Below are 13,089 nucleotides of genomic sequence, written 5' to 3' on the forward strand. Positions count from 1 at the left end.
ATAACTAAAGCTGCTTCGTAAACACAGGTCCATCTGATGTTTCATTGCCCAACACAGTCGTTAAAAACTTGTCTTGGAAAAATATATAACATTTTCTCCATCGCACGTTTCACCCTTAGAGATCTGTGCATATGCACTGGTGTTTGCATGTTTTTGAATACTTCAAAACGTCTTGCTCAATTTACCTAAGGAACCTCAGCCCCGGTTCTGCATTAACAGTTGCGTGTTTCAGTGTAATGCCTCATAAGGACAATTAAGTCATTTTATTTTACTTGAGAGTTTGTGATATTTTGAACATTTTCATAAATTTTTGACCAATATCTCAATTGATACTGAATATTTTCTAAGTATGAGTAACGGTTTCACTTCATACCAGACTCAAAGTTACCGCCTTTGTGCACCCCTATGCATTCTAAAGGATGTCCATGCAATAACTTTCATTCATATTTAATGGTTAATAATAATACTGTGATGAATAATAATAACACAGAAAACTTACACTAATAAGTTAGGATATTTCAGGAATACTTTACGTTAGATTAAACAAATACATTTGAGTTTATAAAGGGATAAATATAGGAATATGATTATACACATTTACTGCAGTATAAACTATAAATACTATAATAGCTATGTATTTCAGTATATTTTGTTTGTTTTTCGTTTTGTTTTAATATACTTTTATTGATTTCAGAGAGGAAGGGAGAGGGAGAGAGAGAAAGAGAGCCATCAATGATGAGAAAGAATCATGGACCGGCTGCCTCCTACACACTCCACACGGGAATCGAACCCGGGACCTTCAGTCCGCAGGCCAACGCTCTATCCACTGCGCCGAGTCAGCTAGGGCTCGGTATATTTTGTACAACCTGTAATACATATTATAGATTTTAAAAACGTAGAAAATGACAGTGAAATGGGTGATGATCAGTATAGACACACCAAACCTGGGAAGGACTCACAGCTTCTGGTGATTTTCTCTCTTCTTTCCTCTGCACAGGGTGTCTTTCTCAACCTGATGTGAACCAGTCTCTACTCATGGACACAGCTGTATGTCATGCCTCTACTCGACACTTGTCCTCCTTGTTTTGCACGTGTTTGTACACTTTTGTGATTCCCTTAGGCGTGGGCCTGAGCGGCAGTGTCACAGCTGAAAACCCGTAAACATTCGCGAGTGATGCTCCCGGGTGTACACTGCCGAGGCCGGAGCCCGGCCAGCCTGCGTCCTTCCCGAGGCTGGTTCTCCGTTTCCTTCTGGACTTTGGGGACAGTCAGCCCTGTGGACACATCGGTCACACACGTGGATCAATGGCGGGAAGACACGCAGGTAACACGGCAGTGTAGGGCGCGGTGCCACGCTGCACCCCTGGAGGCATTTCTGACATCAGACACATGTGACACGCATGATAATTATATGGTTAAGTCACATGTGATCGGTGCACGCAATTCCTAAAGGAAGTTGCGATGCATGGTCACCCGTGCTGTGTGGTTTGCGTTAAAATGCTTAGTGCTGCATTTTAGGGGGGCAGTATGGGGCGACCAGACCGGCGGGGGGAGCAGTTAGGGGCTACCAGGCCGGTGGGGGGAGCAGTTAGGAGCGACAAGGCCGGTGTAATGGTGTGTGTGGTTTTATTGTTGCTGTTGTTTATTTTAAACGGAGTCTAACCAACGAGTTAATAAGACACAATGACAACACATTTGCACCAGTGCGGACATGTGTGTGGTGACATAAACAGCAGGACATCCCAGCGACGGGGGTCGGGAGGGGGGGTTTGCAAGGCTGCCTGTGTTCCTGTCTGCCAGTCGCTGACACAGCGGATCTTCGTGTTTACACAACCGGCCTCACTGCTTCTCTCCTGGCAAAAGCCCGCAGACCCATCAGCTGCTGCTCCCGATGACACGGAGCCCTTCCCAGAACCACCCTCAGAGACCCCATTGGGATTCTCTCGGATTGGAAAGGATCACTTGCTTCCCTTTGTCACGACCGGATTTTAAGGACGCCGCTCTCAGACTCCGTGGAGAAAAGATTCTCCAAGGAATCCCAGTTTAAAATGACTTCATCCGAAAGGAACCCCACGGCCATATGTCTGCTTGGCCCAGCTTCCCTTCCATAAAGTTTTCTTCCCGGCCACTCTTCAGAGAGGAGCAATTCAAACACGTGGCTGCAGCTGTGAGGGGCCCGTGTCCTGTGTCGGTTCTCAGTCAGAGCGTGTGGGTGATGCCAGGCGGACTCTTGCTCTGTAAGTTTCCATGTGTGTGTGTGTGTTGGGGGGATGGGGGGGAATGGCCCAGTGCATGGGTTCGGAGCCATGGCTTTCCCTTCTGTAGAAACATCGCCTTCTTCTCCCTTCCGGGCAGAAAGTCCCTGTGCCTTTCATGCCCACCATCGAGTGTGCTTGCTTAAAAGGCTGTGATCCCAGCTAGAGTGGCTCAGTGGTTGAGCATCAACCTAGGAACCAGGAGGTCATAGTTGATTCCCTGTCAGGGCACATGCCCGGGTTGCAGGCTCCATCCCCAGTGTGGGGCATGCAGGAGGCAGCCGATCCATGATTCTCTCTCATCATTGATGTTTTTTTCTCTCTCTCTCTCTCTCTCTCCCTCTCCCTCTCCCTTTACCTCTGAAATCAATCAAAATATATTTTTTTAAAAAAGAGAGAAAGAACCCAAAACAACATGTTTTTACTTTTAAAGAACCCAGAGTTGCGGAGGAACCAAGATGGCGGCGTAGGTAAACACCTGAACTTGCTGCCTCGCACAACCACATCAAAACTACAACTACAAGACAAAACGGATATCACCCAGAACCACGGGAAGGCTGGCTGGGTGGATGTCCGACAACCAGAGGGGAAGAGAAAAGCGCATCTAGACTGGGAGGAGGTGCAGAGGCGCGGAAGAGCGGACGTACAGAGGCGCGCAAAACGGGCTGGCAACTGGGTGCGCTGTGGTCTTTTTCAATCTGGAGGGAGATACAAAATCCTGACTGCTCTGAACTCCAGTTCCAGGCGAGACTCTAGGGACCCAGACTCATACGGGGAGAAACTGGACCGTCTGGCATCGGGCCGGAACACGAGGGTGGCTTTCTCTCAGAGGTGCTCACAGCAGTCATTGTTCCTGCACGGGCCGTGGGACACAGAGACCCAGGGACCTCTATGAGGCAGGGCTGACAGGCAGCCATTGCTGTTTGCGCCACCCTGGTGATTCCCTGAGACCCTGCCCCACCCAATTTACAACCCCACCCAAGCTGTGCGCAGAGGCTTTTGCATATGAATGGCCTGGCCTTTTGCAATCTAAAACCTAACAAACTGCAGCTGGGTCAGAGAGCCCCAGAGCTTCCAAAAGAAGGCCCAAGGCTCATCAGCAGGCTGCACTGCTTCACAGCTGCGCCTCATCTGGGCACCTCCAAACCCCAAACAAAGAGGAGGAATCTGTAGATCTCTCTGTAGCTCCTGCTGGGTGGCCTCAGGAAGTGGCTGACTGTGCACCTCCTTGGAGATCCAAGAGCCAGTGTACCCAGTGGTCAGAGTGAGACCACACCAGATTACAACTCTTCACATCCATAAGAGACACACTCAGTGAGCACGAAAGCCCCACTGAAGCAAGTCCTGACCACAAGGGTGTTTCCAGCACAGTAGTTCTCCCATTGTAGACACAACTGGTCCTCACAGCCAATTGGTCTGGAGGTCAATTCCTCCCAGTGGTACCAACAGCAATCAAGGCTTAACTACAACAAGACTGTGCACACAGCCCACAAAGGGGTGCACCAAGAGTGTCCACCCCAGGTGACTGGGGAGGCTGAGCCACTGGGCCCTATAGGACACCTAGCACAAAAAGCCACTCTATCAACACAGGGAAGCAGTCAAAATGCGGAGACAAAGAAACAGGTCACAAATGAAAGAAATGGAGGAAAGCAAACTACTGGATATAGAGTTCAAAACCACAGTTATAAGGTTACTCAAGAATCTTCTAGAAACCTCTGAGAAATTTAGTGAGACCCTCAAGGATATGAAAAAGGACCAATTAAAAATTAAGCAAACACACTGACTGAAATAAAGAATAATGTACAGAGATCCAACAGCAGACAAGAGGACTCCAAGAATCAAGTCAAAGATTTGAAATATGAAGAAGCAAAAAACACCCAACCAAAAAGCAATAAGAAAAAAGAATCCAAAAATATTAAAATAGTGTAAGGAGCCTCTGAGACAACTTCAAGCATACCAACATCCGAATTATAGGGGTGCCAGAAGAAGAGAGAGAGCAAGATATTGAAAACCTATTTGAAGAAATAATGACAGAAAACTTCCCCTGCCTGGTGAAAGAAATAGACTTACAAGTCCAGGAAGTGCAGAGAACCCCAAACAAAAGGAATCCAAAAAGGACCACACCAAGACACATCATAATTAAAATGCCAAGGGCTAAAGACAAAGAGAGAATCTTAAAAGCAGCAAGAGAAAGAAACTCAGTTACCTACAAGGGAATACCCATATGACTGTCAGCTGATTTCTCAATAGAAACTATGCAGGCCAGAAGGGAGTGGCAAGAAATATTCAAAGTGATCAATAGCAAGAACCTACAACCAAGATTACTTTATTCAGCAAAGCTATCATTCAGAATTGAAGGTCAGATAAAGAGCTTCACAGATAAGGAAAAGCTAAAGGAGTTCATCACCACCAAACCAGTATTATATGAAATGCTGAAAGGTATCCTTTAAGAAGAGGAAGAGGAAGAAAAAGGTAAAGTTAAAAATTATGAACAACAAATACACATCTATCAACAAGTGAATCTAAGAATCAAGTGAATAAAAAATATGAACAGAATAAACTGGTGATTATAATAGAATCAGGGGCATAGAAAGGGAGTGGACTGACAATTCTCGGGGGGGAAGGGAGTGTGGGGGGTGCGGGAAGAGACTGGACAAAAATTGAACACCTATGGATGAGGACAGTTGGGGGGGGGCGGTAAGGACAGAGGGTGGGGTGGGAACCAGGTGGAGGGGAGCTATGGGGGGAAAAAGAGGAACAACTGTAATAATCTGAACAATAAAGATTTATTTTTTTAAAAACAATGAATGCAGAGATGAAAGGCTCGCCTCTCAGCGGGGTTATCTCTACAGCACCTACCACACAAGGGCAGGCGGGTTGGAATGGCCCACGCGGAGGCCACACTAACGCCAAGTCCCCGCCATCGGCCTGGGGACCTTCCCGGGGATTTCAGTGCCACACGCTCAGCTCCCAGCATCTCCCACGCTCTTCCCTGAGGGCTGATCGGAGGAGGCAGCGACCGCCCCTTCCTCACGGGAATTCCTTCTCATCACACCTGAAATTAACCACCAGGGAAACGTGAAAATGTCCGCAGAGCCCCAGACACAAAAGAAAAAGAAAAACCAGGAGAATTTGCCTACATGAAAAGAGAAAACAGGAACCTAAGTGGCCCCCGGGGGTTGTAGGAGTAAAATACTGCACAGGAAGCAGCAAGCCCGGGGCGTGTGGCCACAGCGAGTCGTGTTCTGGCGAGTCTGCACAAAGGGAAAGGGTTTTTCCCTCACCCCCCCTGCCCATTCCTTTATGAAGCCACTGAGCAGCCGCAGAGACCTGGCACTGAGGGGGGCGAGGGGCTCGGGGTCAGGGCCCGTAGGAAAGAGGCGAAAGGGCCTCTGAGAAGAGGGGTGACCACCGGCCCCCTGCAGCCTTAAAAGGTGAACCCTGAGAGTCAGTGACCTCTGCAGAGGTTTCAGAGCATCTGCTACGGACGTGAGGAGCAAGTTTCCAGAATCTCCGTGTCTTGTTGGTGACTAATGGGGTTTCCTTACACTGTCCTCTCTGCTTTCTTCCTACAGTTAACACTGGCATCATCAGAGTGGTCTCTGTCAGCGCTCCGTTACCCGAGGAGCAATATTCCAGCGGCCCTTCACTGGAACCCGTGCGCTGACGCCCGTTAGGAAAGGGTCTTCGTCATTTCACAGTCATCTTCCGCAGGGAACAGACGTGTAACAACAGCTACGGGGGTCATTGGCTTTTCCCATCGTTTCCACTTCGGAAAAGCCAAATCCTTGTGTAACAAAATCAAACAAGAGGAGCCTTCGTCAGGTAACAGCCTCAGACCCAGTGTCTTCCTCACCTGCTCCCACAGACACGTCCCAGTGAAGGAGTGAGTCACGGAGGGCGAGGCATCCACTCTGTCAGTCACCCCGTTTCTGTGGGTGCTCGGTGCTCCCCAAAGTGTCTGAGCAAGTTAGCTGAAGGACAATCACCAGCTCCCACGATGCTGGGGTTCCACAAGCAATGCAGGGCCCGTGTGTGAGAGACGGGCGTATGGACACTGACAATGATCCCCCTTCAATGTCATTTAATCAAGGAAGGAAAGCTGAGATGCTTACATGGGAAGAATAGCAAAGCTTGACCAGCTTGGCTGGTGTGGCTCAGTGGTTGAGCGTCAGCCTAGGAACCAGGAGGTCAGGGTTCGATTCCCAGTCAGGGCACATGCCCTGGTTGCTGGCTTGATCCCCAGTGTGGGGCGTGCAGGAGGCAGCTGATCCATGTTTCTCTCTCATCAATGTTTCTGTCTCTCTCTCCTTTTGCCTCTGAAATCAATAAAAATATATTAAAAAACAAACAAACTCCACCAGATGTTTATCAGGGGTAATACCATTATTTCTTTGTAGTCTCAAGTCCCCGACCCAAAGTAGGAGGAAATGAATGGCCTGAGTTTTAAAATGTTCTCTTTAAATTCTCATTTAGTTGTTAAGCCCTTAAATTCTCTCCTACAGAAATTCAGAAAAAAGGGGGGTTCTTGCCGGCGCTGAGCAGTCCTGCTTCCGGGCTGGGAACCCCAGTGGGGCACAGAGCGTCCGCCGGGAGGGTCTTTCTCTGAAACTGAAAACTTCAGGGACTGTTTTCTAGTGTCAGCAGCATGTTTAGAATCTCAAACCACGGTCCTCTCCACAGCCCATGTCTACCTCGGAAATCTGTGCGTGAGGTTGTGCCCACACAAATGGACTTGGCGTTTCAACACCTCTCAGCTCAAACCCCGCCCAGAAACGCCACGGAGAACAAATGGGGGAAGGAGCTGGTCCTCCCACAGCCACGTGGGTGGCACCGCTGCCTCCAGCTGTGGACAGAAACCAGGATCTTGGACGTGAAGAAGCAGTCAGGAATGTTCTACTGTGAGAACAGCCGCCGCGGCCGCCGCGGGAGGGTAGACGTTGGATGACACAACCCGGAAAATACGGGCAGGCGGGCTCAGTGCCTCGGGGAGAGAACAGACATGGTCCCGTCACCAACGGAGAGAAAGGGCCCTCTTTAGCGGAGTTTGCGTGGGACCTTGGGCGTCAGAGCATATTTCTAAATATAGTGTATTGATTTCAGAGAGGAAGGGAGAGGGAGAGAGAGAAACACCAATGAGGAGAGAGAATCATGGATGGGCTGCCTCCTGCACGCCCCCCACTGGGGATCGAGCCCCCGACCCGGGCCTGTGCCCTGACCAGGAATCCAACCATGACCTCCTGGTTCCTAGGTCGATACTCAACCCTGAGCCAAGCCGGACGGGCAGAGCATTTTGATTTTACTCATTTATTCTTTTTGCATCTTGAGTCCCAGATTCCGTGGGAAGGGGCTCAGACAACCAGCTCTGAGCGAGGAGCTGGGAGGAGGGAGGGGTGACCCCCGTGCATGGATTCGACACGGGCCGGAGCGCATGGGCTGCGGGGTCTGGGCAGTCAGTGACGTGTGGGCAGGTCAGTGTCTGAGAGAAACTGGCCGGATGGTCACTCAGAGTCTCCAGCCCTTGTTCACGTCCCTCTCGCACCAGCAGCAGCTGCTCACCCTGCACAAGGCCTGCATCCGGGCCCCTTTCATGGGTCCCCACCCCTCACTCTCCATCCTTATTTCTTATCTTTTTTTCTTTTAAATTCTCACACGAGGACACTTTTCATTGACTTTTAGAGAGAGTGGAAGAGAGAGGGAGAGACAGAGAGAAATATCAACGTGAGAGAAACACATCGATTGGTTGCCTCCTGCACACGCCCTGACCAGGGCCTGGACTGGGAGAAGCCTGCAACCGAGGTACCTGCCCTTGACTGGAATTGAACCCAGGACCCTTCGGTCCACAGGCTGACGCTGTATCCACTGAGCCAAGCCGGCCAGGGCCTTATTCCTTATCTTGCTCTGCAGGGGCTGACCTCCGTGGCATATGTCCGGCTGCCTCCCCTCTGCTCCTGGCTGGTCGGGCCCACGGGGCACCAGGCCTTCGGGAGGGAGGAGAGGCTGTGTTCAGGGCACGTGGGACCTCCCAGGTCCCGCCCTGCTGGATGCTGGAGGCTCCAGGTAACTGGAAAGGGGCAGCTGCTGTCGGGTGACCCTGCACAGAGCTGCTCCCTCTGCGTTCAGGGGGGAGTCCCCTCCTGTGACTCCTTCTCCATCACCCGCCTCAGCACACAGCCATCCCAGAGGGATACTGCCTGTCTGGGTGAACTGAAAACGCTAATTCCATAACCAAAGAGTTTCAAAGCAGGGAAACTGATTCCCACCACATGGCCCCTACATAGTCCATTGGCTGGTGTCTGAGCCTGATGGGGCCTGGGGCGGTGTGTCAACAGAGCAGGTTGGTGGTTAAGGAGGGAATGCCGGACGGGCCCCAGCAGCTCGGGGGCAGCAATGAGCATAAACCTTATTTATGTCCTTACTTATTTGTTTATTTACAAACTAGGGGCCATGTGCATGAAATTCATGTGCTGGTATCGGGGGGCGGGGGGGTCCCTCAGCCCGGCCTGCACCCTCTCACAATCCGGGACCTTTCAGGAAATGTCCGACTGCCAGTTTAGACCTGATCCCTTAGGAATCCCTGCTCATCGGGCCTAAACTGGCAGTCAGACATCCCCTCTTGCCATATGGGACCACAGGCTCCTAACCACTCACCTGCCTGCCTGATTGCCCCTAACCACTCTGCCCGCCTTCCTGATCATCCCTAACCACTCTGCCTGCCTGCCTGCCTGATCACCCCTAACTCCTCCCTGGGGGGCAGGGCCAGCCAGGGCAAGGGGCCATGGTCATTCTTGTCTCTGGTCATTCTGGTTGTTCCACCGTTTGGGTCGCTGGGCTTTTATTATACAGGATACTAGAGGCCCGATGCACGAATTTGTGCAAGAGCAGGCCTTCCTTCCCCAACTGCTGGCATCAGTTTCCCTCTGGCACCTGGGACCTGGGCTTCCCTCGCAGTCCTGGCTTCATTCAAAAGTCATCCGGAAAGATATCTGGAAGGATGTCTGGTCTAATTAGCATATTATGCTTTTATTATTATAGACATATTTGTATATATATATATATACACACACACACACACACTAGAGGCCCAATGCATGAAATTTGTGCAAAGGACTCGGCCCTCGCAGCCCCGGCTTCGTCCAGAAGATCATCTGGAAGGTCATCTGGACGGTTGTTCTGCCATCCAATCTAATTAGCATATGAGCTCTTTATTATTTATGATTTTTTAATATATATTTACTAGAGGCCCGGTGCACAAAATTTGTGCACTGGGGGTGGGGGAGTGGTCCCTCAGCCCGGCCTGCACCCTCTCACAGTCCAGGACCCCTCACTCCTTACCGCCCGCCTGCTTGCTGCTCCTTAGTGCTGCCGTGGAGGCTCCCACCATCGCTGCTGCACTCTCCAGTTGTGAGCCTGGCTTCTGGCTGAGCGGTGCTCCACCAGGGGGCAGCTCCTATGTTGAGCGTCTGCCCCCTGGTGGTCAGTTCATAGTGACCAGTCATTCTACCGTTTGGTCAATTTGCATATTAGGGTTTTATTATATAGGATTGATTTCGAAGAGGAAAGGAGAGGAGGGGAGAGAGAGAGACATGAACAATGAGAGAGAATCATGGATCGGCTGCCTCCTACACGCCCCCTACTGGGGATCGAGCCCACAACCCGAGCCTGTGCCCTGACCAGAATCGAACCCAGGACTCTTCAGTCCACAGGCCGATGCTCCATCCACTGAGCCACACCAGCCAGGGCTGTTACTAATGTTTTTATTGATTTAAGGGAGGAAGGGAGAGGGAGAGCGAGATAGAAACATCAATGATGAGAGAGGATCACTGATCAACCTCCCGCACGCCCCACACTGGGGATCAAGCCCACAACCCAGGCATGTGTCCTGACCAGGAATTGAACTGTGACCTCCTGGTTCCTAGGTCAGTGCTCACCCACTAAGCCACGCCAGCTGTGCCACATGGTGCATCTTTAAGAGTCCTTGTCAACGCCAGGCATCTAGCTCTGAATTCAGGAACGGGAGTGAGCGCCAGTCAGGAAGGGAGCTGCCTGCCACCGTGCAGGCAACAGCCAGCTCTTCCAGCACAAAACATTCTCATCGGACGTCCGAGCTTCCCACGCGTCTGTCTCCCACGCTGTCAGCCCAGACGGTTGTCGGCTGTCGTCGCCTCTCGTCTTTGTGTGTTTGGTATCTAATGGAGCGATGCTCAAATGAAGCGCAAAATACACTTTCGTGCTGTGGCTCTCGGTACCAGAAGACGGCAAGGACATGGGGCAGCTGGGATCCTCACATGCTGGTGGCTCATGTCTAAACTGAGGCAAAGAATTTAGAAATCTGCCCGGCCAGCACGGCTCAGTGGTTGAGCACCGACCTAGGAGCCAGGAGGTCACAGTTAGATACCCAGTCAGGGCACAAGCCCGGGTTGTGGGCTCCATCCCCCGTGTGGGGCGTGCAGGAGGCAGCTGGTCCATGAGTCCCTCTCATCATTGATGTGTCTATCTCTCGCTCCCTCTCCCTTCCTCTCTGACATCCATAAAAATATTTATATTTTAAAAAAACACGACAGACCAGAACCTAAACAACTGATGTGCGTGTTTTACCCTCTGCAGGCTGGAGGCTGCGGTCCCGTGTGGGCAGGCGGGCTCTCCCTGAGGCCCCTCTCCCTGGCCAGCAAGTGGCCACCTGCTCCCGCTGTCCCCACCTGGTCTTCCTCGGGGCAGGAGCTTGCTTGGTGTCTCTCTGTTGTGCCCCAATGTCCTCTCTCAGATTAAATGGGTCCCCCAATGGCCTCATGTGAACTTACTCCCCCTTTCTAGGCCCTATCCCCAAAGAGTCACATTCTGGGGTGCCGGGGGGAGGGCTCCCAAAGGTGGAATTCGAGGAGGACGTAACGCATCACAACAGTGACTGTCAGTGTCATTACCATGATCACAGTGTTAGTCTGCTTCAGCACGTTCTATTTCACAAAAGGTTCTGAGTCCCTGATGAAGGCTTCTGCAGCAGGCAAGGAGGGAGCGAGAATGCATCCTCTGAAACGCAGCTTCTTCTGGAAATTAGGGGTGAAGGAAAACCCCCCCTGGGGGACCAACCTCCGCACCACCCCTCTTGCCAGCTTCCCGCAGCCATGCAGGGCGCCTGCATGTGCGCGCGTGCGCACACACACACACACACACACACACACACACACACCGCTGCCCAGCAGACTCTCACTGTAGCTCCAGACCCTTCCCTGTGCAGAATTCCGCGTTCCGTGAGCTCCCACCATCCAGCAGGGACTTCCCGGGTCAGCACGCAGGCGTTTGTGTCTGGGAACGAGGAGCCCACCTTCACCTGAGACGGCCAAGCACGTGAAACACTCCTTCTGGCTGAAAAGCAGAGTGGCCCAGCCAGGGTGGCTCAGGGGCTGAGCCTCAACCTATGAACCAGGAGGTCACGGTTCGATTCCCGGTCGGGGCACATGCCCGGGTTGCGGGCTCCATCCCCAGTGTGGTTTGTGCAGGAGGCAGCCAGTCCGTGTGTCTCTCTCATCATGGATGTTTCTCTCTCTCCCTCCCTCTCCCTTCCTCTCTGGAATCAATAATAAAAAATATATATATTTAGGGGGAAAGTGGAGTGTGGTTTCCATGGCAGCACCTTGGGGACGGACAGCAGCAGCTGCAGGTTCTAACTGGCTTTTCTCGTTTTTCATCATGAGCCAGCTATTCAAGGGTAGCAGACGCAACTCAATTAAGCGCCACAAATGCGCCCTGGGACCCGCCCTGTGGCCATGGTGCTTGGGAATGTCTTTTACTCAGACTCCACTCTGTCAGGGATCTGAGCATTCCCCACAGGGCCCCCCTCCAGGCCCCTCCCTCCCTACAGGCCCCCCTCCAGGCCCCGCCCTCCAGGCTTCCTCCTCACACTCCCACCAACCACAGGTTTTCCTCGCTGCTCTTTTTTCTCTCTCTTTCATCCCATTTCTTTCCTCTAAGGCAGTGGTTCTCAACCTTTGCTGCACATTAGAATCACCTGGGAATCTTCTTAAAATCCTGATTTCTGGGCCTCATCCTCCGGAAATTCTGTTTCTTTGTTGCTGATGTTGTGGCCCCTCCCCATAACAAAGAAACAGAATTTCCCGAGGATGAGGCCCAGAAATCAGGATTTTAAGAAGATTTCCAGGTGATTCTGATGTGCAGCTGAGGTTGAGAACCAGTGCTCTAGGGAGTCAGAAGTACTCTTTGGCACATGCACAGGCAAAATCGATGCGTTCTTAAAGACAGCATGTAAAGAGTCCCTAATGATCTAAGCTGCCTGGATATGTTTGTCACATGATGATTTTACCAATTCAAAACTGGTGATGGTTGTATTGTTCACTTCTCCTAAATGACATGGAATAGGAGAAGTTGTTGAATTAATCCCTCTTGCTGGTGTTTATATAGATGATGTCTGTGGCATATTGTCTATATTTTCCAAATGGGTAACATTTTAGCAGATATCATTTCCTTTCAAAATAAAATAACAAAAAAACAAACCTCATTACAGAAGGAAAAACTTGATTTCTAAATGAAGATCCGTCCCCCCATCCTATACAATAAAAGCCTAATATGCAAATTGACCCTCAGGCGGTCATTCGCCTGGGAGTTCAACCGGGAGTTCGACCGCTCACTATGATGTGCGCTGACCACCAAGGGGCCATGTGGAACATGGCAGGTGTCGGCAACGAGGCTGTGGAGGTACTGCTGGGCCCCAATGGGCCCGGACAAGAGCCAGACTGTGGCGGGGTGGTGGAGCAGGTGAGCGGGTGGTGCCAGGCCAAGGGGGGGTGGGGCCACTGCCTGAATCCCAGGTGCTGAGGGA

Source organism: Myotis myotis, unplaced genomic scaffold, assembly GCF_014108235.1.
Source record: "Myotis myotis isolate mMyoMyo1 unplaced genomic scaffold, mMyoMyo1.p scaffold_m19_p_36, whole genome shotgun sequence".
NCBI lineage: Eukaryota > Metazoa > Chordata > Mammalia > Chiroptera > Vespertilionidae > Myotis > Myotis myotis.